General features: G+C 46.2%; 1 long non-coding RNA gene across 3 annotated transcripts in view; it reads left to right on the top strand.

Moving 5' to 3' along the window:
* The window catches only part of LOC310756006, a 78896-nt gene that overhangs the window by 12159 nt on the left and 38753 nt on the right, over positions 1 to 27984 (top strand). Inside the window, exons 3-4 of one of the 3 annotated variants that reach the window (XR_014544634.1) lie at positions 20798 to 20867; positions 25342 to 25454. This is a non-coding gene — a long non-coding RNA (uncharacterized lncRNA). Of the gene's footprint in view, positions 1 to 20797; positions 21320 to 25341; positions 25455 to 27984 lie in introns of those variants that run through there. The other 2 variants (XR_014544633.1, XR_014544635.1) reach the window with 2 other exon arrangements.

The following is a 27984-nucleotide window of genomic DNA, read 5'->3' on the forward strand; positions in this document are numbered from 1 at the left end:
TGTGGTGGAGTCTCCTTCTTTGGAGGTCTTTAAGCAGAGGCTTGACAACCATATGTCAGGAGTGCTCTGATGGTGTTTCCTGCTTGGCAGGGGGTTGGACTCGATGGCCCTTGTGGTCTCTTCCAACTCTATGATTCTATGATTCTATGATTTTAGAAGACATCTGAAGGCAGCCCTGTTTAGGGAAGTTTTTAATATTTGATGTTTTATTGTGGTTTTAATATTCTGTCAGGAGCCGCCCCAAGTGGCTGGGGAAACCCAGCCAGATGGGTGGGGTAGAAATACTCAATTATTATGATTATATTGTACATGCCAGCAGATCAGCATGAATCCAGGAAATGTACTTACGCATTGTCAGCAGAACTGAGATGGAGAGATAGGCACTTACAGGCATTTCTGGTGGCCTTGCTCAGTGGAAGCAAGTGGAGATTAGTTTTGGTACCAGGGAAAGAGTTATCACTGCATCTGCAATCTCTTTGATGGGTGCGGGGCAAATACAGAATAATAGTAGTAGTAAGGTGATGGATTATATGGAATTGGCGGAAATGACTGGCAGAATCCGTGACCTGGGAGAAGAGGTGGTGGAAGAAGACTGGAAGAAATTTAAAGACTATCTTCAGAAACACTGTAAAATTAATGAATGTTAAAATGATGTTGGACTGAAAATAAGGGGCATTAGCAACAAAGTTAATAAGAATATGCAAAAATGAATTGATAAATGGATGAAAATATAGAGTTACAACATGTTAAGATATAGAGTTAAGATAAATGAAAGAGGGTAAGGATTTGCTGACTTGATTATTTAAATGGGAATACAAAAAGGGGAGGTGTGAGGAGGCCAAGGAAATAAGATAACGAGTCAGGGTTACAAAAATGGATTTGTTTTTATTTTCCTTTTCTTATTTTATGTATTTTTCTATGTTTTTTTATTGTATTTCTCTTTTTTTATATGATCTTTTAAATTCATGTCTTTGTAAAACTCCAATAAATATCTTAAAGAAAAAATAACACAGTGGAAGAAAACCAGGAAACTAATTAAGAAATAAAATTAAATGAACACCAAAAAAAAATAATAATAATAGTAGTAGTAGTAGTAGTAGTAGTAGTAGTAATAATAATAATAATAATAATAATAATAATAATAATAATAATAATTTATTATTTATACCCCGCCCATCTGGCTGAGTTTCCCCAGCCACTCTGGGCGGCTCCCAATTGAGTGTTAAAAACAATACAGCATTAAATATTAAAAACTTCCCTAAACAGGGCTGCCTTCAGATGTCTTTTAAAAATGTGATAGCTGCTTATTTCCTTCACATCTGAAGGGAAGGCGTTCCACAGGGCGGGCGCCACTACCGAGAATGCCCTCTGCCTGGTTCCCTGTAACCTCACTTCTCGCAATGAGGGAACCGTCAGAAGGCCCTTGGAGCTGGACCTCAGTGTCCGGGCTGAACGATGGGGGTGGAGACGCTCCTTCAGGTATACAGGACCGAGGCCGTTTAGGGCTTTAAAAGTCAGCACCAACACTTTGAATTGTGCTCGGAAACGTACTGGGAGCCAATGCAAATCTCTCAGGACCGGTGTTATGTGGTCCCAGCGGCCGCCCCCAGTCACCAGTCTAGCTGCCGCATTCTGGATTAATTGCAGTTTCCGGATCACCTTCAAAGGTAGCCCCACGTAGAGCGCATGGCAGTAGTCCAAGCGGGAGATAACTAGAATACCTTACCTGGAAGACCTTGGTCAACTACGCAATCTTTGCCGCTCAGCTTCCCCAAGGCTTTGAGGAGGCAGCAGCTCTGACACCAGGCAGATGGCACTCAGAAGCCTTGTTTATTGCCGAATCGGAGAATCTGACTCATCAGAGACTCTTGGAAGCCCAGCTGGCCCCAGATGACGACGAGGCAAACTGGTGAGAATCCATGTTGCGGATGGACTAGCAAACTTTTGATCCTTCTAAGTGGGAGTTTACCTTGCACCATTTAAAATAATTTCGTTCAACCTGAGACCAAGTCCCTTTGAATGGCATAATCTTCTTGGCTGTGGCCCTTCTTGGCTCTGGCAGGTCGTTGGGCAATTATGTCCAGTTGTGGAAAAACGTGGTTTTGTTCTTTCTGTTGTTGAATATTTTCTGTAATCTTGCGTCAATAAAAAAGTTGTGGGGTTTTGCTTTTTTTTTTTGCAAAAGCAAAATATTCTTGTAGATCAGCCCATCCTACCTTCCAAACAGGATAACTCTTATCCATCTTCTCTCTGTTGTTATTGTTGTTGTTTTTTGTCTATGCAAAAAATCAGTACAATGGTACGTCGGAAGTCGAACGGAAACTGTTCTGGAAGTTCCTTCGACTTCCAAAACGTTGGGAAGCCACGCCAGACGTTCGGGTTCCAAAGAACGTTTGCAAACCAGAACACTCACTTCTAGGTTTGCAGCGTTCGGGAGCCAAAACGTTGGACTCACAAGGCGTTCTGCATCCAAGGTCCGACTTTTAATTATCTTTCTAGCATCACTGCTGCATTTGTCACTTTGACCAGCAGATGGTGCCAGAGAAGAACTGTTTGTTATATTGTCTAAGGCAGGGGTCCTTTTTCAGCAGGGAGCCGGTCCACCGTCCCTCAGACCTTGTGGGGGGGGGGCAGACTATATTTTTTTGGGGGAAATGAACGAATTCCTATGCCCCACAAATATCCCAGAGATGCATTTTAAATAAAAGCACACGTTCTACTCATGTAAAAACACCAGGCAGGCCCCACAAATAACCCAGAGATGCATTTTAAAGAAAAGGACACATTCTACTCATGTAAAAACACGCTGATTCCCAGACTGTCCGCGGGCTGGATTTAGAAGGCAATTGGGCCAGATCCGGCCCCTGAGCCTTAGGTTGCCTACCCCGGGTCTAAGGCACCTTTTACTGCTTTGTGTGTATTGGATAACTGTTGACTTGAGTATGGTTCCAAAGATTGCAATAGTTTGAATATTTGGCACGTTTTGTGTGTGTGTTTTGTACCACTTCATGCCAATGTTGCCAGCAAAAGAAGAGTGTCTTGTCTTTGGGCACGAGTAACATTTGAACGATGAAGCCAGCACAAAAACACACGAATATTGATGTTGAGAATGGGGCAACTATTTGTCTGCCCTTAGATGAAAAATGTGGGTTACCTCCACTGAGTCCTACTCAAAGCAGACCCCCCCCAACCCGAAATGAATGAACCTAAGTTAATCATGCCCATTATCTTCAACTGGTCTACTCTGAGTAGGATCAGCATTAGCAACAGCCCTGCGCTATTCATCTTGCACATGGAATCATAGAATGGTAGATTTGGAAGAGACCCTGAGGTTCATTCTAGTCCAACGCCCTGCAGTGCAGGAATATGCAGATGTCTCACTTGGGGATCGAACCGACAACCTTGGCTTTATTAGCAGCAGGCTATTGCGAGTGACGATGTGGTCGAAACCACCGAGTCTCTTGGGATTCCCGATCCGAAGGTCGGTGGTTTGAATCCTTACAACGGAGTGAGCTTCAGTTACTCTGTCTCAGCTCCTGCCAATCTAGCAGTTCGAAAGCACACCAGTGCAAGTAGATAAATAGCTACCACTGTGACAGGAAGGTAAATGGCGTTTCCATGCGCTCTGGTTTCTGTCACGGTGTTCCACTGTGCCAGAAGCGGTTTAGTCATGCTGGCCACATGATCTGGGAAAGCTGTGGACAAACGCTGGCTCCCTCGGCCTGAAAGCGAGATGAGTGGCATAACCCCATAGTCGCCTTTGACTGGACTTAACTGCCTGGGGGTCCTTTACCTTTACCTCCCCCCCCTCACCAATTGAGCTATCTAGGCAGTGCGCCATCCACACTCAGCCATAGCATTAGGTATCCTAAACCAGAACTTTCACGAGACAAAAACAAAACAAGTGGCTATCTCTCATGGTTGCAGAGAAATAAGAAGGTAGTGTGAAGGGATACAGAGAGGGGTAACAGGATGTATCATGTCTGGGGTTTCTGTGTTCAATCTTTACAGTTCCTGGTTGATTTCTCATTCACTAGTCCTGATGGCCCAATCCTTTTGCTTGTTTTCTTCCTTCCTTCCACTTCTGGTCCCAGCTCCTGCCAACCGAGCAGTTCGAAAGCACGTCAAAGTGCAAGTAGATAAATAGGAACCGCTCTGGTGGGAAGATAAACGGCGTTTCCGTGCGCTGCTCTGGTTCGCCAGAAGCGGCTTAGTCATGCTGGCCACATGACCCGGAAGCTGTACGCTGGCTCCCTCGGCCACTAAAGTGAGATGAGTGCCGCAACCCCAGAGTCGTCCGTGATTGGACCTAATGGTCAGGGGTCCCTTTACCTTTATCGTCAAGGAAGACATCGGATCAGGCAGAACCTGCCCATCCTGGCTAGTAGCCAATGGTAGCCTCTTCCTCCATGAAATTATCTAATCCTGCTTTAAAGCTCCCGGGTGACCTGGGTTCTTCCAGATGACCTGTTGCTCAATCACCCAACCTCATTTGTCTGCAGGGTGATTGAACGATGTTTGTTCTTTAATGAACATTTGTTCTGGTTTGTGGTTGTTTTTTGTTTTGTTTTTGCCAATTAGTTTTTATTAGTTTTCCAAATTTTTAACAAACGAACAACAAATTTAACACAGATTTAAAAACTGACTTTTCGTCCTCCTCCCCACTTTCAAGGTGCTTCTATCCCCTCCCTCCTTTGCTGCTTACAGTAAAATACTTGTTCTTAATTTCTAATACTTTTTCACCCACAATGAACATTTGTTCTAATTTGTTCGGGGAGAGATGTGGCTTTGCTTCCAAGCAAGCACAACCCCACATTTCCCAGTATGTTTTTACGTCACTTTCCTTTATCGGAAAAAGTCTGATCTTTCGTGCAAAGCAAGCTTTGTTGCGCAAAACCTCCCAAATATTCTATAATAACGTCACGTCACAAATGTGCTGGTGTGGGATTGGATCCCACCTGAAAACTGTGACAGACTGTGAAATAAACTTGGAGTCAAGAGTGGATTTCAGGCTCTTTATTCAGCTCATAGTGGTGAGGAGGAATGGGAGTTCCCCCAGAATGTCTGCTTTATATACATTATTTACACAATGGGCCCCAAGTGATTGGCTAATTCCGGGATTCACCTGTAGGCCAATCAGGTTGCAGATTCACTTCCACCTGGAGCTGGATTGGGTGGCTACTGCGGACCAATCAGACTGCTGCATTCTGGATCCTATTGTTCTAGGACCAATCAGACTGCTGTATTCTGAATCCTATTGTTGTAGGACCAATCAGACTGCTGTATTCTGAATTCTATTGTTCTAGGACCAATCAGACTGCTGTATTCTGAATTCTATTGTTCTAGGACCAATCAGACTGCTGCATTCTGGATCCTATTGTTCTAGGACCAATCAGACTGCTGTATTCTGAATCCTATTGTTCTAGGACCAATCAGACTGCTGCATTTTGGATCCTATTCAACTCAGTACATAGCAGACTGGAAGCACTTTTTTTTTTTGCGATGGAAAAAACGAGAGCATGTGTTCCCCAGACACAGAGGCAGGGAAGGGAAGAGAAATAGTTCACATTCAGCCCAAGATGTTCTTTAAACACAGCCTAGAATGGTCCCTCATTCTGCCACCGGAAAAGCTGGGGAGGGAGTTTCCAAGCAGGAATTCCACAAGATCCCACAGGAAAACAGGCAGGAAAAGAAGCTGGATGAACCTAGAGTGCACCAAAAAAAAAAAAAAAAAAAAGTCCCGGACATGTGTCCCTTTGCAGCATTCGGAATAATAGGCTCAAGATGAGGCTTTGTTCTCTCTCTCTCTCTCTCTCTCCCCCCCCCCCCGCCCCTAAGTCTGCCTGTTGCATTTGTTTCATTGCTGAATTTCATGTCAAAGGCACTCCGTAACTAGCTGGGGACAAGTGTGAGTCACAAGCAGAAAACTTAAGTGGGGCTCGGATATTTCAAGGCGCTGCCCGGAAAACAATCTCCAAGCCTCACGCTAGCGTGGAAGGGACAGCAGTCTAGGAGGTTATTCAGAGTCCATGGCCAAAACTGAGTTAACGTAGCTCACTTGACTGCAGCTGCACTTTGAAGCGGGGGAAATTGACAATGCCTAATCTGCTGGGTTTCCCCACCCCACCCCCATTTTTATTTTATTTTTTAAAAATCAAGTTTCTAGGCGGCATCGTTAGAGGAAGAGCTTGTGGGAACACATTGATCAATAATAATTGCTCATTGCTGTTCAGCATGGAGCTGAAGCTTCTGTGCTGTGTTATCAAGCCTGCTTTGTCTTATTAGTTTATTAATTTCTACACAGCCCTTCAACCAAGGATCACAGGGCAGTTTACAATATAAAAACAAAACATAGTAACAAACAAAGAGCCAGTGTGGTGTAGTGGTTAGGAGCAGTAGATTTGTAATCTGGTGAACCGGGTTCGCTTTCCCGCTCCTCCACATGCAGCTGCTGGCCAGCATGACGAAGCCACTTCTGGCGAACCAGAGCAGCGCATGGAAACGCCGTTTACCTTCCCGCTGAAGCGGTACCTATTTATCTACTTGCACTGGTGTGCTTTTGAACTGCTATGTTGGCAGGAGCAGGGACTGAGCAACGGGAGCTCACCCCGTCATGGGGATTCGAACCGCCGACCTTCTGATCGGCAAGTCCTAGGCTCTGTGGCTTTAACCCACAGCGCCACCTGCTGTTCCTTTGAGCTGTAAAAGCCAACCCCAATTTTTCCTATAATGTTGACAAGCAGGGCAGCTTCCTGTTTCCTCCTGTGTTTCCAGGGCATGCAAAAATTCAGCATGCCTCATTGTTGTGTTTTTATGCTGGAAAAAGCTGGACGTTGCGTTTCTACTTATGCAGCTGTTAAAGCAGGGGTAGGTAACCTAAGGCCCCTGGGCCGGATGTGGTCCAATCACCTTCTCAATCTGGCCCACGGACGGTCCAGCAATCAGTGTGTTTTTATACAAGTAGAATGTGTGCTTTTAATTAAAATGCATCTCTGGGTTATTTGTGGGGCATAGGAATTTGTTCATTCCCCCCCCCCCCAAAAAAAAATATAGTCCGGGCCACCACATGGTCTGAGGGACAGTGGACCAGCCCACGGCTGAAAAAGGTTGCTGACCCGTGTGTTAAAGGGACCTGTCAGTCACAGGAGGCTGATCTCAGGTATTAGGGAGCCTTGATTTCTAGATCAGCATTTTGGTCTCCTGAGTTTGAGTGGAAGGCCTTGAAGGAAAAGCTTCCTTGCAACTAACGATATACGGTATCTTTATTGTCATTGTCGCATGCAGAACAATGAAATTGAAAAACTACATAAAACATTCAAAAACCCCTAAAAACTCTGAAACCCCATTTTAAAATACACTATACTATAGAGACCCCCTTATGCTGTGTTTAGAACCAGAATTGCATTTGCGTAGAAACTGTTTCTCAGGCGGCTAGTCCTGGCCTTTATAACCCTATACCTTCTTCCAGAAGGCAGAAGCTGAAAGAGATCATTTCCGCGGTGCGTACTCTCCTGCGCTATCTCTGCCGCTTTCTTATGGCACCTGGCAGCATAGATTTGATCCAAGGTGGGAAGAGTGCACCCAATTATTCTCTCTGCAGTCTTTACAACCCTGGACAGAATTGTTTTTTCCCTGGCCGTGCAGCTCCCAAACCACACACACAGACCATAAGTTAATATGCTCTACACAGTACAATGGTAAAATGCCGTCAACATGTCCTTTGAGAGATTGTTTTTCTGGAGGATTCTCAGAAAATATAACCTCTGCTGTGCTCTCTTCATCAGGTCTTTGCTGTTTTCTCCCCAGGTTAGGTCATCTCTCAACTCCATTCCCAGAAATCGAAACACTGAGACCTGTTCCACGCACTTCCCCTCAAGAATAAGTGGCTGAATATTCAATTTACATTTCCTAAAGTCCACAATGATCTCTTTTGTTTTCTTTAAGTTAAGGAATAAGTTGTTCTTCCTGCACCACACCCCCCAACTCCCCCAACCCCTCCTCTCCAGACTTTCTCAGCGCTTCATTGCTGCCCTCCAGTTAAATCTCCAGGCATGCCCAGGGTACTGGGCGTGGGGTGCTCCCTGGTGCTAAATCCAGTTGCCTCCATGCCTCGCATGCCATTGCAAACCAAGCAGAAGGTGCTTGGCTGTCTGGGGCCCACTGGCCTGTCAAAATGGGTTTGCGTCTCAGGACCGCTGCGCCTGCGTTGGCAAAGCTCAGCCTCTGGAATGCAACTGTTGTTTCTGCCTTGGCTGGCTGTCGGAACGCCAGGTGGGAAATGCACACCCAGAGACGCTGATGCGCACGGATCTCTGCACACGTCCACAGACATGCACAAAGGCCCTGCCAGGCAGAAGCAGGCAGAATTGCATTCAGAGGAGAAGCACTTATAACCACTGGAGTTTTCTTTGCGTCACTGTGCTACAATTCCCAGAGCTCCCGGGGAAGAGTGATTGACTGTTAATCCACTTGGGGAACTGTAGCTTGTGGGGGGGGAATAGGGGCCTCCTAACACCCTACACCCAGTAGTGATGTATGGAAGTGAGAGCTGGACCATAAAGAAGGCTGATCGCCAAAGAATTGATGCTTTTGAATTATGGTGCTGGAGGAGACTCTTGAGAGTCCCATGGACTGCAAGAAGATCAAACCTCTCCATTCTGAAGGAAATCAGCCCTGAGTGCTCACTGGAAGGACAGATCCTGAAGCTGAGGCTCCAATACTTTGGCCACCTCATGAGAAGAGAAGACTCCCTGGAAAAGACCCTGATGCTGGGAAAGATGGAGGGCACAAGGAGAAGGGGATGACAGAGGACGAGATGGTTGGATAGTGTTCTCGAAGCTACCAGCATGAGTTTGACCAAACTGCGGGAGGAAGTGGAAGACAGGAGTGCCTGGCGTACTCTGGTCCATGGGGTCATGAAGAGTCAGACACAACTAAACAACTAAACAACAACAACCCCCTACACAAACTACAGTTCCCAGGCTTTTGTTAAAGTGCTATAAGCGTGCTCTAAATGTTCAGGTCAGGTGTGTGCCTCGAGATATATTTTTTGATTAAGCGGTACACGAACAAAAAGGGTGTGTGAGCTTCCTTGCTTGCTCTTTCTATAAAGGCACATGGGCCATTGCAGCACAAGGTTTATATCAGGGGTCAGCAAACTTTTTCAGCAGGGAGCCAGTCCACTGTCCCTCAGACCTTGTGGTGGGGCCAGACTATATTTTGAAAAAAAACCCCAAAACAAATTCCTTGCCCCACAAATAACCCAGAGATGCATTTTAAAGAAAAGGACACATTCTACTCATGTAAAAACACGCTGATTCCCAGACCGTCTGCGGGCCGGATTGAGAAGGCGATTGGGCTGGATCCGGCCCCCAGGCCTTAGTTTGCCTACCCAGGTTCTGTTTTCAGAACCTGCCTGGGCTTCCTCTCTGGACGAGATGTTGCCTGGCTGTGTCAGAAGGGGGCGCTCTTGCTGCACAAGCCAAGGTCACAGGGGTTTTGCCCAGACAAGCAGGAATGTGCTGTGCATTCCGCATGCCCATTTTATATTTAAAATCATTGGAGTTGCATTAAAAGGTATGTCAACAAAGCATTAAGAGAGGGGCTCTTTGGAAGAGTGAAGAAGAGGGTGGGAGCATCTGAAGGAAATATCCCTACCCAGATTTTGGAAAACCTCCAACCTGAGCAATCTTGAGTTCTGGTAAAGAATGGCAGACAGCCTTGGTGTGTGATCGATCACATAACCTAAAGGAAGCCAAGGAACAAAGCGCAACACGCTAACTTTTTTGTGATTTGGGTCGGCTTTATTTCTTACACGAATGAAACAGAACACAACCAGCCCATCCCTCCAGTTGTACCAAGGTTTTTGGCTACAATAAACATGCAGTGATTGGCCATTTTGCTTTCTGCATTAAAAAAAAAAATTATGCTTTTCAGGTTTATACGTTTCACTAATTCTACAATCATTTTAACATTTCAAAGCTTGACTTCCTTCCCCCTCTTTCTGTGGTTCCTTAAATTTATTTCTAATATCTTCTGCATATCCAAATTAATTTAATTTGCTCATTTATTCAGCTGCTTTAAATGTGTACTCTTATAAAACTGCAGGTTATTACAACAATCCTGCCAATGTTCTTATCTGTTTACAGTTTATCTGTAAATATTTAGTAAGCCATTTCCACTCTGTTATAAAAAGTTTGTTATCTGGATTCCTTATTCTTCCGGTAAGTTTTGCCATTTCTGCATATTCCATAAGTTTTTGTATCCATTCTTCCTTTGCTGGGACATCTGCTTCTTTCCATTTGGGGGCGAGTAACATTCTTGCTGCTCTAGTAGCATACATGAATAAGTTTCTATGCTGTGGTTCTGTCCCTATAATTCTCAAAAGAAAAGCTTTTGGGTTTTGGGGGGCTTTTTTACAAAAGCTATTTTAAACATCCTTTTCAATTCATTATATATCATCTCCCAGTAGGCTTTAACCTTACTACAAGACCCCCACATATGGTGAAAAGAACTTCCTTCCTCTTTACATTTCTAACACTTATTTGATTTAGATTTATACATTTTTGATGGTGTTAGATACCATCAATAGAACATTTTCATATAATTTTCTCTTAGACCATAATATGCTGTGCTTTCTGCATTTCTTTCTTATCCTTGCATCTCCGCTCTTTGCTGTGTGAGGCTTATTCGTTCTTATGTTGGTTTCTTAATGAAAATGCAATGAAAAATCTACATTTTTCCAAAAGGGAAGTGCCCACACCCCATGCCTTCTTTCTTTTGCCTTCTCGGGTTGTTCTTTGTTCATCTCTACTGTTCGCGGATTTGCTCAGGTGTAAGTCAGGTATAAGTCAATGTTGTGTCATCTGCATATCTGAGGAAATATCAACAACCTCAGATATGCAGATGACACAACATTGATGGCAGAAAGTGAGGAGGAATTAAAGAACCTTTTAATGAGGGTGAAAGAGGAGAGTGCAAAATATGGTCTGAAGCTCAACATCAAAAAAATAAAGATCATGGCCACTGGGCCCATCACCTCCTGGCAAATAGAAGGGGATGAAATGGAGGCAGTGAGAGATTTTACTTTCTTGGGCTCCATGATCACTGCAGATGGTGACAGCAGTCACGAAATTAAAAGACGCCTGCTTCTTGGGAGAAAAGCAATGACAAACCTAGACAGCATCTTCAAAAGCAGAGACATCACCTTGCCAACAAAGGTCCGTATAGTTAAAGCTATGGTTTTCCCAGTAGTGATGTATAGAATCATAGAATCATAGAATCATAGAGTTGGAAGAGACCACAAGGGCCATCGAGTCCAACCCCCTGCCAAGCAGGAAACACCATCAGAGCACTCCTGACATATGGTTGTCAAGCCTCTGCTTAAAGACCTCCAAAGAAGGAGACTCTACCACACTCCTTGGCAGCAAATTCCACTGTCGAACAGCTCTTACTGTCAGGAAGTTCTTCCTAATGTTTAGGTGGAATCTTCTTTCTTGTAGTTTGGATCCATTGCTCCGTGTCCCCTTCTCTGGAGCAGCAGAAAACAACCTTTCTCCCTCCTCTATGTGACATCCTTTTATATATTTGAACATGGCTATCATATCACCCCTTAACCTCCTCTTCTCCAGGCTAAACATGCCCAGCTCCCTTAGCCGTTCCTCATAAGGCATTGTTTCCAGGCCTTTGACCATTTTGGTTGCCCTCCTCTGGACATGTTCCAGTTTGTCAATGTCCTTCTTGAACTGTGGTGCCCAGAACTGGACACAGTACTCCAGGTGAGGTCTGACCGGAGCAGAATACAGTGGCACTATCACTTCCCTTGATCTAGATGCTATACTCCTATTGATGCAGCCCAGAATTGCATTGGCTTTTTTAGCTGCCGCGTCACACTGTTGGCTCATGTCAAGTTTGTGGTCAACCAAGACTCCTAGATCCTTTTCACATGTACTGCTCTCAAGCCAGGTGTCACCCATCTTGTATTTGTGCCTCTCATTTTTTTTGCCCAAGTGCAATACTTTACATTTTTCCCTGTTAAAATTCATCTTGTTTGTTTTGTATAGAAGTGAGAGCTGGACCATAAAGAAGGCTGATCGCCGAAGAATTGATGCTTTTGAATTATGGTGCTGGAGGAGACTCTTGAGAGTCCCATGGACTGCAAGAAGATCAAACCTATCCATTCTGAAGGAAATCAGCCCTGAGTGCTCACTGGAAGGACAGACTGTGAAGCTGAGGCTCCAATACTTTGGCCACCTCATGAGAAGAGAAGACTCCCTGGAAAAGACCCTGATGTTGGGAAAGATGGAGGGCACAAGGAGAAGGGGACGACAGAGGACGAGATGGTTGGACAGTGTCTTTGAAGCTACCAGCATGAGTTTGACCAAACTGCGGGAGGCAGTGGAAGACAGAAGTGCCTGGCGTGCTCTGGTCCAGGGGGTCACGAAGAGTCGGACATGACTAAACGACTAAACAACCACAAAGGCAGTAAAGTGGGGCATTGTTTCTTTGACTTGGGGAGCTCCTTGGCAGGCCTTAAGCCACCTGTGCCCTCCTCCCTTTTACTTTTCCGTTATGCCAACGAAAAAACGACTCAGTCGTGATCAACGTGCCACGAGGTATGGGGGAAATTAAGGCAGCGGAAAGATACTGGCGATGTCCCTCAGTTTGCTTCCCCCTCCGATGGCTTCTAGAGATCGCAGCTGAGGTCACGACAACTTCCCCTCCACGCCGACCGCCATTTTCTTTGGCGTCATCGTGGTTTCCCATCTGCGCCTCTACTTCCTCGACAGTCCATATATGTTGCTTTTCTCCTCAGCCCGGCCTCTTGTGGCTTGCGTTGAGGGAAGTCTCTTTCCTCACAGACGTGGTTTGTTAAAACGAGTAGGTGTTTGCCTCCTGGAAATGTGATGGTGCGGTTAACCATTGAAAGATTGTAATTTTTTTTTGTGAGGGGAGGCTGGTGGGCTAGGGCAAGGGGGGAATTCCCTTTGGTGCAACCTGAGGAGGGGGTGTCATCTCCCAGTGGTGGGCAGGACCTGAGGGCACCCCCTCTGTCCTCTCCTATTCTAGGCGAGCGAAGACACATAATCAGGGTTCAAGGACATATTCCAGGTAGGCAAAGACACTCAGGGTGGGTTGGGTATGGAGCTGGGCTGGTTAGGAGTACATGCCCTCCAGCATTTCTCTGATGAAAATAGGGATGCCCTACTTAACAACAACGACAATAACACTTTTATTATTTAACCCTGGGTTGCCCCAGCCACTCTGGGTGGCTTCCAACTTATATATAAAAACATAATAAAACATTAAAAACTTCCCTATACAGGACTGCCTTCAGATGTCTTCTAAAGGTTGAAGAGTTACTCATCTCCTTGGCTTGGGGTTCACATAACTCCATACCCTCCAGCGTTTCCCTAATAATAATAATTTATTATTTATACCCCGCCCATCTGGCTGGGTTTCCCCAGCCACTCTGAGCGGCTATAATAATAATAATAATAATAATAATAATAATAATAATAATAATAAAAATAGCGATAAAATACCAAACATTAAAAACCAAAAAACGGCCCAACAGGGCTGCCAGATAGTTGTTTATTTACTTGACATCTGATGGGATGACATCTGATGGGAATCTGATGGGAGGGCGTTCCACAGGGCGGGCGCCACCACCGAGAAGGCCCTCTGCCTGGTTCCCTGTAACTTCGCTTTTCGCAATGAGGGAACCACCAGGAGGCCCTCAGAGACACTCCTTCAGGTATACTGGGCTGAGGTCATTTAGGACTTTAAAGGTCAGCACCAACACTTTGAATATAGGGACGGCCTAAGGAGAAGCAGGACATTCCGGGATCGGTTTCTGTAAACCCGGGACTGTCCCTGGAAAATAAGGACACTTGGAAGGTGTGGCAGTGTGGTTGCCTAAGGAGAGGGGGTGCAGCCTGGAAAGTGTCCTGAGGGCCAGATAGACAGGCTTGGAGGGCTGTCTCTGGCCCCTAGATGCCCGAGGCCCCAAACTCTTGGAATACAGGATGTTGCAGCTACCTTCTTGCGGGAATTTGTGTGTGTGTGTGTCTGTGTGCCAGGTACAGTGTGCGCTGTTGCTGCAGCAACTACGCCAGAAAAGGCTGCCCCTGACAGAAAATCCCTTTTCCCCACCCAGCTTTTTAAAAGACAGCAAAGGTCTTTTGTCATTTGCCCTTTAGGACTTCTGTGGAGACGCTCTCTTCACACCCTCGTTTTTGCTCTGGATTTTATCGTTCAACCGATTTCCTTTGTCGGCTCCACATCCCAATTTATGGTAGGTATCTTGGCTGGCTAAAGCCAAGCCCCCGCTATGTTTGTTTATTGGTTTGGCGAAGAGCTTTTTCCGACTGCTTAAGAAAAGAGGAGGGGAACGGGAGGGGCCTTGCCTGGATGCAGGGCTTGTAACCCAAATACGGAATGACAACACGCAGGCCAGAAGAACGGCAGAAGGTCTGTCAGGAGCAGATGCGTCTTTTCCTCATTCCCTCGGTCAGGCGGCGTCTTGTCCTCGCACATTTTCTAACTATATCGCGTGGTTCGCATTAGTCATTTGGTGTTGCCCACCTACACTTGGCAACACTTCCCAAAAAGCCTAATGACGGAGGTTTTAATATTTAGCCCGCCGGAACTGCCACAAATAAACCTGCACAGAGTAGCTCTGCTGGTAGGCGTGTTCTCGACGTTTCTGCACTTCCAGTTCACTTGCATCCTAGGCAAAGCACTTAGACAGAGTGAAAGGAGATTTCTTCCCTCTTTTCCCCACCTTGCTTGCAAACAAGCAGCAGCAGCAGGAATGCTAGCAGGCTTGTGCTTTCTGGGCATCGTAAATGAAGGGGAAGGGTTCAGCTCAGTAGCAGAACATCTGTTTTGCATGCAGAAGGTGAGGGGTTCAATTCCCATCATCTCCAGGTAGGAGCAGGGGAGACCCAGGTCTGAAATCCTGCAGCACCTCTGCCAGTCGGTTTTGACAATACTAAGGATCCAGAGCTGATGAAGCGGCTGGGCCAAAGCCGAAAGGTCGCTCAGTTGCGGATATGCCTGGAAGCGAAAGGAAAGTCCAATGCTGTAAAGAAAAATATTGCATAGGAACCTGGAATGTAAGAACCATGAACCTGGCTAAGTTGGATGTGGTCAAAAATGAGATGGCAAGAATAAATATTGACATCCTGGGCATCAGTGAACTAAAATGGACGGGAATGGGCGAATTCAGTTCGGGTGACCATCATATCTACTACTGTGGGCAAGAATCCTGTAAAAGAAATGGAGTGGCCCTCATAGTCAACAAAAGAGTGTCAAAAGCTGTACTGAGATGCAATCTCAAAAATAATAGTATGATCTCGATACGAATCCAAGGCAGTCCTTTTAACATCACAGTAATCCAAGTTTATGCACCAATTACTGGTGCTGAAGAAACTGAAATCGACCAATTCTATGAAGACCTACAACACCTTATAGAAGTGATACCAATGAAGGATGTTCTTCTCATTATAGGGGATTGAACACAGGAGGGCCTGGCGTGCTCTGGTCCATGGGCTCACAAAGAGTTGGACACGACTAAACAACAACAAAGGATGCGGCTGGTGCTGCGGTCTAAACCACTGAGCCTCTTGGGCTTGCCGAGCGGGAGGTCGGCGGTTCGAATCCCCGCGACGGGGTGAGCTCCCGTTGCTCTGTCCCAGCTTCAGTCAAAGGCGACTATGGGGTTGTGGCACTCACCTTGCTTTTCAGGCTGAGGGAGCCGGCGTTTGTCCACAGACAGCTTTCCGGGTCATGTGGCCAGCATGACTAAACTGCTTCTGGCGCAACGGGACACCGTGATGGAAGCCAGAGCACTTGGAAACGCCATTTACCTTCCCGCAGCAGCGGTACCTATTTATCTACTTGCACTGGTATGCTTTTGAACAGCTAGGTTGGCAGGAGCTGGGACAGAGCAACGGGAGCTCATCCCATCGCGGGGATTTGAACCGCCGACCTTCTGATCGGAAAGCTCAAGATGCTCAGTGGTTTAGACCACAGCGCCACCCGTGTCCCCTTCGTATAGAGAGAAGTGACCCGGCACAGGGACATCTAGTTCAACCCCCTGCAGTGCAGGAATATTTTGCCCAAGGTGGGGTTCGAACCCAGGACCCAGAGATTAAGAATCTCATGCTCTACCCAGGGAGCTACCTGTGCTGCACCCTCTTGCAGTTTCCACCAACTGGTGGAGAAAGAGTCATTGAAATATTATTATTATTATGAATAACAAGAACAACAGCAGTAATAATATTTATACCTGGCATCTGGGTAGCTTCCAACACATATAAAAGCATAATAAAACATCAAACGTTAAAAACATTTTCAGATGTCTTCTAAAAGTTGTGTTGTTCTTTATCTCCTTGACATCCGCTGGGTCTGGTCCTCCCAGTTTAGAGGCCCAAACCAGCCTTCTCTTGCACCTTCTTTTGGAAACAGAGACAAAGGTTAAGGAAAGCAGACCCCCTGTCTGCTACTTGGTTCCCAAAACGAAAGGTCAAGGATGATGTTTTCTCATACTCTCAGCAATTCTATATAATTCCTGTTGCGAAGCAAGAAGAGAAATGAGAAGTAAAGCAAAAGAGGTTTTTTGTGTGGTCAGCCTGACGACTCTACCAAGCCCAGTTGTTATCTGCGGTGGGAACGTTTGTGAGGATGTCTGCAAAGGGGCACACACTCCAGAAGTCACACGCCACAGGCCCTTGAACCATTAGAGCAGGGCGGGGGGAACCTGTGGGTCTCTCTGGGTCCTACCTTCTGCCTGGTCAATGGGCAAGGTTGATGGGAGCCGGATTTCAACTACATTGGTACCTTGGTTCTCAAACTGAATCCGTTCTGGAAGTCTGTTCCAAAACCAAAGCGTTCCAAAACCAAGGCGCGCTTTCCCATATAAAGTACAGTGGTACCTCGGGTTACATACGCTTCAGGTTACATATGCTTCAGGTTACAGACTCCACTAACCCAGAAATAGTACCTCGGGTTAAGAACTTTGCTTTAGGATGAGAACAGGAATTGTGCAGCGGTGGCGCAGCGGCAGCAGGAGGCCCCATTAGCTAAAGTGGTGCTTCAGGTTAAGAACAGTTTCAGGTTAAGAACGGACCTCCGGAACGAATTAAGTACTTAACCTGAGGTACCACTGTAATGCAAAATGGATTCATCCGTTCCAGTCTTTTAAAAACAACTCCTAAAACAGCAATTTAACATGAATTTTACTATCTAACGAGACCACTGATCCATAAAATGAAAGCAGTAAACAATGCACTGCAGTCGCACATCAGTCAATCAGTAGCTGAACTGGGTTCCACACAAAACAGAAAGAGCCACAAAAACAAAAAAATAAATAGCAAAAACAGACAGACCTCGGGTGTAACACTCAAAACGGAAGTGTGGCACTCAAATTGTCAGCGTAACACTCCAAACGGAGCACATTCTGCTTCTGAAAAATGTTTGCAAACTGGGTTCCAAGGTGTTTGAGAACCAAGGTACCACTGTATTCCAAGAGAGCCACAGGTTCTCTCCACCTGTCCGTTAGAGAACATTGAAGGGGTCAACTGTATTATGGCGAGAACCGTAAAGCAAATGCAGTAACCTGTTGGGAAACTGTTCGTGCAGCTACTCACACAGAGTGAATTAAGGTTTGGCAGACAGCCAGAAGGCAATCTGAAGGAGTTAGTCTGCCTGGTGATATCAGAGGCATGGAGACAGCTCCCTGATTGGTCAAGCTCTTTCAAGGGAGTAATAATTAATGGCCTACTAACTGTGGCGCTGTGGTTTAAACCACAGAGCCTAGGACTTGCCGATCAGAAGGTTGGCGGTACGAATCCCTGCGACGGGATGAGCTCCCGTTGCTCGGTCCCTGCTCCTGCCAACCTAGCAGCTTGAAAACACGTCAAAGTGCAGGTAGATAAATAGGTACTGCTCCGGCGGGAAGGTAAACGGCATTTCCGTGCGCTGCTCTGGTTCGCCAGAAGTGGCTTAGTCATGCTGGCCACATGACCCGGAAGCTGTACGCCGGCTTCCTTGGCCAATAAAATGAGATGAGCGCCGCAACCCCAGAGTCGGCCACTACTGGACCTAATGGTCAGGGGTCCCTTTACCTTTACCTTTTAACTGGAATGTGTTAGCTCAGTGTTCAGAGTTCTGTGTGTCAGTATAGGAGTTGTGAGTCGTGTCAGAAAGAGCTAGCTAAAGATCCGTGTTCTGTTCCTGTAAATAGTCCACTATATATAATAAACACCTAACTACAAGTTCCTGGTTCCTGCTTCGTCTATCCTGTCTGCAGCCAAGTTGCCAACTGCTTCCGTGGATTCTGCGTTTGCTCTGCTAGGTCTGGCTAAGGTCCTGCAACTAGTCAGAAAGTTGCGAAACACCAATAGGTTTTACCAATATAACCTGCCTTGGAAAACGAAATAGGAGGAATGCAGAGAGCTGGTGCCCTCCTTGCGGTGGTGATTTTCTGTAGGGCCGCAGCAAAGGATGAATGGGTTAGATCCCTCTCCCCACACGCGGCGGCCCCAGTCGGGAGACCAACGAGGCAGCTCTTTGAATTTTTAAAAATAAGCATGTTAATTGCTTTCGCACAATTAATAGAACCTGTTAGATGAGCCTCAGCAAGGTGTGGAACAGATTTCAGGTTGCGCCAAGGACAGCTAGGATAACAAAACAATAAGAGCTTTTGTGAGATTCTAAAATTTAGCAATGCACTCCAATCCATTTCCAGCACAGAACCCTTCACTTATGGGATAGTAGCAACTGTTCTCAGGCTGGGAATAGAACAACCTTGCAGGAACTTGCAGTGCAGGAAGTGCAGAAATGGCACACTTTCCTGGTGAAATAAACTACAGAGTCTCAGGGTGTTGTCTAAATGTAGGTGCTGCAGCCACCAGGCAGACGTCCAACAGGTGCAGGGAATCCCATGGATTGTCACTTTGAGTCCCGTGATGAAGGAAAGGCAGGATGTGAAAGTAGTAATGATTTTTACATAATGAATGAAAACTTAATAATGCCTATCAATAGCAGATTGGCTGTTTGGGATGTGTGGTATAATTGATTAAACTAAAAATATTTATTAAAGGTTAACGCAAAAGGCTAGCCAGACAGAAGGTTTATGTTTGAATTCTGAAGTGTAGGATGTTATACTTTACTGGGAGCAATTTAAGAAAATATTGATATATTTTATTTACATGATGTTTATTTTGCAATGGATCAGTTTTTATGATGTGTCCTACATTGTAAAGATGTATTGAATGTTATTTATATATCTTTGTCAATGCATTTTGCTTTCAAGTGCAATCAATAGATGTAAAGCCCCATTAAAATGTGTTTTGTTTTGGGGGGGCTATTGAGTTGTTTTTGTTCAATAATAATAATAATAATAATAATAATAATAATAATAATAATTATTTTTATTTATACCCCGCCCTCCCCAGCCAGAGCCGGGCTCAGGGTGACTAACACCAGTAAAATTACAGTAAAATCATAATAGGAAAAGAAACAATTTAAAATACAGGTTAAAATGCAATTTAAAATGCAGCCTCATTTTAAAAGTAGTCCGTAGATCAAAACCATAAGGGGAGGGAAAACATAAGGGTCAGACTGAGTCCAAACCAAAGGCCAGGCGGAACAGCTCCGTCTTGCAGGCCCTGCGGAAAGATGTCAAGTCCCACAGGGCCCTAGTCTCTTGTGACAGAGTGTTCCACCAAGTCGGGGCCAGTACTGAAAAGGCCCTGGCCCTAGTTGAGACCAATCTAACCACCTTGCGACCTGGGACCTCCAAAAATGTTGTCATTTGTGGACCTTAAGGTCCTCTGCGGCGCCTACCAGGAGAGGCGGTCCTGTAGGTACATGTTTTGTGGTTTTATATCTTTGATTTTATTCTGCGAACCGCCCTGAGACCCCCGGGTATAGGGCAGTATATAAATTCAATAAGTACTGTATTTTTCGCTCTATAGGACACACCAGAGAATAAGACGCACCTAGTTTTGGTGGGAGGAAAACAAGAAAAAAAAACACATTTTGAATCCCAGAAGCCAGAACTGCAAGAGGGATCTGGCTTCTGGGATACTGTGTGGCTGTTCTGGCTTCTGGGATAACAGTGCCAAGCCTCTTCATGACAGCAGGATGAAGGCTCCCCCTGCCCGGAAGAGGCTAAGGCAGAAGCCAGTACAGGCGCCTCGCTGAAGGGAGAGGTGCTGCGCAAAGAGGGAGAACTGCGCAGCGCCCCTTCAAGCGAAGCTGGAGAAGGAACAGAAGGGTCTGTTCCTCCTCCGGCTTCCAGGACAGGTGCCTCGCTGAAGCTTTCCGCTGCTCCCCGCAGCTTGTGGGGCTGGCGGTGGGGAAAGCCGAGCTTCCTTCACCGCCAGCCCTGGGGAGAAGTGGGAAGGATGCACGGAGCCTTTCCGCTGTTCCCCGCGCTTGTGGGGCTGGCGAGGGAAGCCCGGGTCCCCCCCCCCAGCCCCAGGGACCACACATTCACTCCATAAGACGCACATTTCCCCTTAGATTTTAAGAGGGGGAAAGTGCGTCTTATGGAGCGAAAAATACGGTAAATAAATAACACACATGCCTCAACTGCAGAATTCTAGCCGGTGAAACCTCTGCTGGCATGGAGATGGCCCCGAGGTTTCACTCGCAGAATTCCAGCCTGTTGGGCTGCTGTTAGAAGAAGAGATGCTTTGCCAGAGGAGACCAAGTTGGCACTCCTTCTGCCTCAGTCCTTCATGGTCACCCTGCTTGCTGCTCACGTTATTTCCTCTTTGCTTAGGTTACAGGAGTCGTGCTGCAGGAATATCGTTGAACCGCCAGGGTCCAGGTACTATGACAACCAGGGCCAGGTGAGCATTGAGATAACAGCAACACCTGCTTGTTCCTAATGGCGTGACTCCTATTTATAGAGCCAGCCCCTTGCCTCTCCAAACTCCGCCAGCTGCAGATTGTGTGATTACCCAGCAACAATTAAGGCCTGCATCCTGACCTGCTCTTCACCCTCGCAGCAACCCACCTGCTATGTAAGCTCATCAACCGAGAACCAGCCCTAGCCTCAGGCAATAACACCACCCGTAGCTGTGACAGGTGGCCAAAAGACTCGTGTGCTGCCTACTAAAGGCAAGCAGTTTCTTGTTGTCATCCAGGTGCCCAGAAAGATGTCTTATATCACATCAGGCCCTAGCTCAGTAGTTGTCTGCAATGACTGACAGTAGCTCTTCAGGGGTTCAGGCAGAAGTCTTCTGAGGCCAGGGACGCAGGCGGCACTGTGGCCTAAACCACTGAGCCCCTTGGGCTTGCCGATCAGAAGGTCGGTGGTTCGAATCTCCGTGATGGGGTGAGCGCCCGTTGCTCTGTCCCAGCTCCTGCCAACCTAGCAATTCGAAAGCAGGCCAGTGCAAGTAGATAAATAGGTACCACTCCAGCGGGAAGGTAAACAGCGTTTCCATGCGCTCTGGCTTCCGTCATGGTGCTCTGTTGCACCGGAAGTGGTTTAGTCCTGCTGGCCACATGACCCAGAAAGCTTTTCTGTGGACAAACGCCAGCTCCCTCGGCTTGAAGCAAGAAGAGTGCCACAACAAAGTCGCCTTTGAGTGGACTTAACCGTCCAGGAGTCCTTTATCTTTTTTTTATTATTTTACCTGTAAAGGGACCCCTGACCATTAGGTCCAGTTGTGGCCGACTCTGGGGTTGTGGCACTCATCTTGCTTTCTTGGCCGAGGGAGCCGGTGACTTGTTCTGATCGGCAAGTCCTAGGCTCTGTGGTTTAACCCACAGCGCCACCCGCGTCCCTTTTTACCTGTAGACACAAGGAATTGAACTTCGGCCTTTTTGCATGCAAAGCATGCTCTATATGCATGTACGACAGCCCTTCCCTCTTGTTTTAAATGCTAAATGGAAAGTACCCATTCATTTGCATGCTAAATGGAAGGCAACCCATTCATTTGCATGGGAGGGAACGTTGGGGCAAATGTGTTCCTTCTGCTCACACGGCACTGTGATGGGAGAAACTTTGTCCAGGGATCTGAAGCCACCACCTCAGGGCTTTTTGCAGACTCATTTCTGTATTCAGGACCCGGGGTGGATCTACTATGTAAATCAGTTGGTTCAAGCATGGTACTGATAATGCCCAAGGTTGCAGGTTCGAACCCCATATGGGACAGCTGCATATTCCTGCATTCTTCTTCTTTGGCAATCACTTGTAGCCAAGTATGATTGTATTACATCAGGGGTCAGCAAACTTCTTCAGCAGGGTCCACTGTCCCTCAGACCTTGTGGGGGGCTGGTCTATATTTTGGGGACAAAATTGAACAAATTCCTATGCGCAACAAATAACCCAGAGATGCATTTAAAATAAAAGCACACAGTCTACTCATGTAAAAACACCAGGCAAGCCCCACAAATAATCCAGAGATGCATTTTAAATAAAAGGGCACATTCTACTCAATTAAAAACACGTTGATTCCCGGACCGTCCGTGGGCTGGATTTAGAAGACACTTGGGCCAGATCCGACCCCTGGGCCTTAGTTTGCCTACCCATGTCTTACATAAACACGGTTTTAAAAGTGAGTCCGTAAGTAACTGTGGAGGCCAATTCTGGATCCACATGTCCTTCCACAGTGGGGACATAGGTTTCCAGGCAGGAGTTGATCACACTGAGGGTTTGCCAAATGTGCCTTCCTCTTAGCACGTTTCCCCCTTTCATCCTGAGTTCGAGCGTCTTCAAAACCCATGACACCTTTGGTAAAGGCTGTTCTCCAACTGGAGCGCTCGTAGGCCAGTGTTTCCCAGTTATCAGTGTTTATACTAATTTTTGTTGTTTAGTCGTTCAGTCGTGTCCGCCTCTTCGTGACCCCCTGGACCAGAGCACGCCAGGCACTCCTGTCTTCCACTGCCTCCTGCAGTTTGGTCAAACTCATGCTGGTAGCTTCGAGAACACTGTCCAACCATCTCGTCTTCTGTCGTCCCCTTCTCCTTGCACCCTCCATCTTTCCCAACATCAGGGTCTTTTCCAGGGAGTCTTCTCTTCTCAAGGGTGGCCAAAGTATTGGAGCCTCAGCTTCAGGATCTGTCCTTCCAGTGAGCACTCAGGGCTGATTTCCTTCAGAATGGAGAGGTTTGATTTTCTTGCAGTTCATGGGACTCTCAAGAGTCTCCTCCAGCACCATAGTTTTTTAGTACATTTTTAAAGTATAAACTAAACTATGGGACAGCTGCATATTTCTACATTCTTCTTCTTTGGCGATCACTCTTAACCATGTAAGATTGTCTTCCATAAACATGGTTTTAACTGTGAGTCCGTAAGTGACTGTGGAGGCCAATTCTGGATCCACACATCCTTCCACAGTGGGGAACATTGGTTTCCGGAGTTGGACGAGATGATCCTCAAGGTCCCTTCCAACTGTATGATTCTATAATGAAGCTTAAGCTTCCATAAAAAGGTAAAGGGACCCCTGACCATTAGGTCCAGTCGTGGCCGACTCTGGGGTTGCAGCGCTCATCTCGCTTTATTGGCCGAGGGAGCCGGGTCATGTGGCCAGCATGACTAAGCCGCTTCTGGCGAACCAGAGCAGCGCACGGAAACGCCGTTTACCTTCCCGCTGGAACGGTACCTATTTATCTACTTGCACTTTGATGTGCTTTCGAACTGCTAGGTTGGCAGGAGCAGGGACCGAGCAACAGGAGCTCACTCCGTCGCGGGGATTCGAACCGCCGACCTTCTGATTGGCAAGTCCTAGGCTCTCTGTGGTTTAACCCACAGCGCCACCCGTGTCCCTCATGTATGTAAGCTTCCATACATAGCTGTCAACTTTTCCCTTTTCTTGCGAGGAATCCTATTCAGAATAAGGGAATTTCCCTTAAAAAAAGGGAAAAGTTGACAGCTATGGCTTCCATACCCTCCAACATTTCTCCAATCAAAAAAGGATGTCCAGTGCTATTTTTCTAGAAAAGGAGGTGCCAGAACGCACCATGAACCTCCCTTGTTCTGTTATAATGGCAATGGTGCCAGAACTGAGTCCCGGTGAGTTCCGGCTGAAAAAAATCCCTGGGGATGTCCTATTCCATACCTTCCAACATTTCTCTGATGAAAACAAGGACTTCCTAAAGAAAAGCAGGGCATTATGGGATCAAATCAGAAACCAGGACAGCTCCAGGACTGTCCCTGGAAAAAAGGGACATTTGAAGGCTTTGAGCTTCTGGGCCTCTAATCCCGGAAGGACCCCAGAAACAACTTTAGTTCCCATTGCTTAAAATTGAGGGGGTCTAGTAGACCCAATTTGAGTCACGCGACTCAAGTTGATGAATTCTTTGTTGTACAGTGGTACCTCAGGTTACATACGCTTCAGGTTACAGACTCCGCTAACCCAGAAATAGTACCTCGGGTTCAGAACTTTGCTTCAGGATGAGAACAGAAATCGTGCTCTGGCGGCAGCAGGTGGCCCCATTAGCTAAAGTGGTGCTTCAGGTTAAGAACAGTTTCAGGTTAAGAACGGACCTCCAGAATGAATTACGTTCTTAACCCGAGGTACCACTGTATATATTTCAACAATCCCAAAGTCTGAGAGCCAGTAGCACAGATGTTGTAAAGTTGCAGCGATCTGTCGGGGAACAACTCCGTGGAAGAAGATAACAGTGATAACCCAGGCCTTGTTTGTTGCTGGTTGCAAAGGGGACCCCAATGCAGTTGAAGCTTCAGGAGCCCCCCCCCAAATGTAGGGCTGCCACTGTCCTGGATTTCATTCTAGCCAAGTGAACAGGATGTGTCCCCTGAAAAGGGTGAAATAGCAGGAGAAATTGTCAGGATGGATTTGAAAAACTTGTAGCACTCAAAGCTGGATCACGTACCCCAGATATTAATGCCATGGTTAAATGTTCTTTGACTTTAAGGTGGTTTCTTTCCAATGTAGCTCATTCTCCATTCAGCTGTGACCAATGACCAAGTAATCAGGGAATACCCATACAGCTGAATTTTGCAATTCAATGCCATTTAGAAATAGCCCTGGTCTTTTTATGCGGCATCCCAGAAGGGTTTTAGGATCCACAGCATTGGTGTAGAGTCCACTGGCGGTGACTGCTCTTCAATTCCCCACCCCGGGTTGGAAAGGGCTCTTTAAATTTCCCACAATGCCCCAGAGCAATGCTACGTCAGAGGCATTGTGGGAAATTAAAACTGTGGCTTCCAAGCAGTACTGCTTTCACTGGGCTTCTGTTGCTGCCATTTAACAACAGGGCTCATCCACAAAGGAGGAGGATTGGCTGTCCATAGGCAGAGAGAGGACATTGCATGCATCCAATTTCTAAAGGACAGTCCTTGGTTCAAAGGACTGGCTGGTACAAGTTTCTGATTTAAAGATGAAGATGGCAGAGGAATGCAGAGGATCCTTGATGTTCCCCATCAACACCCCACACCCTGGGTTGCAGTCTTCCCTAATATGGTGAGAAATATTGCATTTCTACCTACAGTACTTATTTCTAATGCTAATTATTTCTAGATGCGCAAGGTTTTTGGTTATGTGTAAGTTGCTGCCTAAGGTTGCCCCTCCAGATGGTAGTTTGCAGAGGGGACCTCCTCAAAACTGAGGCTCTGGTTTTATTTATTTTTAGGGGGGGCGGAGTATTTCTGTAGCTGTATTTTGAAGCTAGGGACTAATTGGAGTTAGGTTTCCCAGATGATCAGGAAAAAACAAAGGCTGCTCCGTGTACCTTTAATACAGCTCGAAGTGCAGAAATCAGCCTTTGATGCTTTTCCACAGCAGAAGCAGTAATAATTAGCACCTGCTAAGGTCTTTGACCCCCTTCATGGATCACTGCCTTGCCGTGGCGAAGGGGCTTGAAGAACTCAGAGAAGCTATGAACTACGCCGAGCAGGGCACACAAGATGAACAGGTCATAGTGGAGAGTTTTGACCAAACGTGATCCACCTGGAGGAGGAACCGGCAAGCCACTCCAGTATCCTTGCCAAGAAAACTCCATGGACAAAGACAACAGGCATATAAAAGTTATGACGCTGGAAGATGAGCCCCTCAGGTCGGAAGGCGTCCAACATGCTACTGGGGAAGAGCGGAGGGCAAGTACAAGTAGATCCAGAGCTGATGAAGCGGCTGTGCCAAAGCCGAAAGGACGCCCAGTTGTACTGGGATGCAATCTCAAAAATGATAGAATGATCTCGATACGAATCCAAGGCAGACCTTTTAACATCACAGTAATCCAAGTTTATGCACCAACCACTGGTGCTGAAGAAACTGAAATAGACCAATTTTATGAAGACTTACAAGACCTTATAGAAGTGACACCAAAGAAGGATGTTCTTCTCATTATAGGGGATTGGAATGCTAAAGTAGGGAATCAAGAGATAAAAGGAACAACTGGCAAGTTTGGCCTTGGAGATCAAAACGAAGCAGGGCAAAGGCTAATAGAGTTCTGTCAAGAGAACAAGCTGGTCATCACAAACACGCTTTTCCAACAACACAAGAGACGTCTCTACACATGGACATCACCAGATGGGCAGTATCGAAATCAGATTGATTATATTCTCTGCAGCCAAAGATGGAGAAGTTCTATACAGTCAGCAAAAACAAGACCTGGAGCTGACTGTGGCTCAGATCATCAGCTTCTTATAGCAAAATTCAAGCTTAAACTGAAGAAAGTAGGAAAAACCACTGGGCCGGTAAGATACAATCTAAGTCAAATCCCTTATGAATACACAGTGGAAGTGAGGAACAGGTTTAAGGATTTAGATTTGCTGGACAGAGTGCCTGAAGAACTATGGATGGAGGCTCGTAACATTGTACAGGAGGCAGCAACGAAAACCATCCCAATGAAAAGGAAATGCAAGAAAGCAAAGTGGCTGTCCAACGAGGCCTTACAAATAGCGGAGGAGAGAAGGCAAGCAAAATGCGAGGGAGATAGTGAAAGATACAGGAAATTGAATGCAGATTTCCAAAGAATAGCAAGGAGAGACAAGAAGGCCTTCTTAAACGAGCAGTGCAAACAAATAGAGGAAAACAACAGAATGGGAAGAACCAGAGATCTGTTCAAGAAAATTGGAGATATGAAAGGAACATTTCGTACAAAGATTACCATAATAAAGGACAAAAGTGGTAAGGACCTAACAGAAGCAGAAGACATCAAGAAGAGGTGGCAAGAATACACAGAGGAATTATACCAGAAAGATATGGATGTCTCGTACACCCCAGGTAGTGTGGTTGCTGACCTTGAGCCAGACATCCTGGAAAGTGAAGTCAAATGGGCCTTAGAAAGCACTGCAAATAACAAGGCCAGTGGAAGTGATGGTATTCCAGCTGAACTATTTAAAATTTTAAAAGATGATGCTGTTAAGGTGCTACACTCAATATGCCAGCAAATTTGGAAAACTCAGCAGTGGCCAGAAGATTGGAGAAGATCAGTCTACATCCCAATCCCAAAGAAGGGCAGTGCCAAAGAATGCTCCAACTACCGCACAATTGCACTCATTTCACACGCTAGCAAGGTTATGCTTAAAATTCTACAAGGAAGGCTCAAACAGTATGTGGATCGAGAACTCCCAGAAGTGCAAGCTGGATTTAGAAGAGGCAGAGGAACCAGAGACCAAATTGCAAACATGCGCTGGATTATGGAGAAAGCTAGAGAGTTCCAGAAAGACATCTACTTCTGCTTCATTGACTATGCAAAAGCCTTTGACTGTGTCGACCACAGCAAACTATGGCAAGTTCTTAAAGAAATGGGAGTGCCTGATCACCTCATCTGTCTCCTGAGAAATCTCTATGTGGGACAAGAAGCTACAGTTAGAACTGGATATGGAACAACTGATTGGTTCAAAATTGGGAAAGGCGTACGACAAGGCTGTATTTTGTCTCCCTGCTTATTTAATTTATACGCAGAATACATCATGCGAAAGGCTGGGCTGGATGAATCCCAAGCTGGAATTAAGATTGCCGGAAGAAATATCAACAACCTCAGATATGC

Source organism: Podarcis filfolensis (genome assembly GCF_964270895.1).
Source record: "Podarcis filfolensis genome assembly, chromosome: 2".
In the NCBI taxonomy this organism is placed as follows: domain Eukaryota; kingdom Metazoa; phylum Chordata; class Lepidosauria; order Squamata; family Lacertidae; genus Podarcis; species Podarcis filfolensis.